The sequence below is a fragment of the Sphaeroforma arctica genome (genome assembly GCF_001186125.1).
Source record: "Sphaeroforma arctica JP610 unplaced genomic scaffold supercont1.184, whole genome shotgun sequence".
Classification (NCBI taxonomy): Eukaryota; class Ichthyosporea; order Ichthyophonida; genus Sphaeroforma; species Sphaeroforma arctica.
Window position 1 is genome coordinate 3,721 of NW_014040374.1, and position 734 is coordinate 4,454.

Below are 734 nucleotides of genomic sequence, written 5' to 3' on the forward strand. Positions count from 1 at the left end.
TACATACATACATACTATACTACTGTGTGTGTGTGTGTGTGTGTGTGTGTGTGTGTGTGTGTGTGTGTGTGTGTGTGTGTAGCGCAGCATACACCTTAGTGACATCCCCTTGAATGTGTGTGTGTGTGTTTGCGTAGCGCAGCATACACCTTAGTGACATCCCCTTGAAATTTCCAGGCTACGATTCCATTAATACTGACGATCTCGTCACCGAAACCAAGGCCAGCTTTATATGCGGTTGAATACTTTGAGTGTGTGTTTGTGGAAGAAATGCAGAACTGAGCAGTCACTATCTTAATCACCATGAAAAGATAGCCGCAAAATTGAGTATAATTTTTCTGCAGCACTTGTCAAGTTGAACCTACAACTGAAACAAAACCTCATAATGTTCTCGTAAGGTGTTAAAGATACTAGAGATACACACCAAACATGACGACGACGTTGGAAAAGATTGCGATGGACACCACGCGCATGGACTTGTTCAGGCTATCGGTGCGTGCGGCATATTTCGGTTTGGGTTCGTCTGCTTCGTCCCAGTCAGGGTTAGGCGGGAAAAGTTCTTCTGCAACAACAGTACAGTACGCCAGGTGGGCGACAACGTTAGATGATTCTACCAACAACACCTATTTACATAGATGCCTACCAATATATATATATATGTGTGTGTGTGTGTGTGTGTGTGTGTGTGTGTGTGTGTGTGTGTGTGTGTGTGTGTGTGTGTGTGTGTGTGTGTG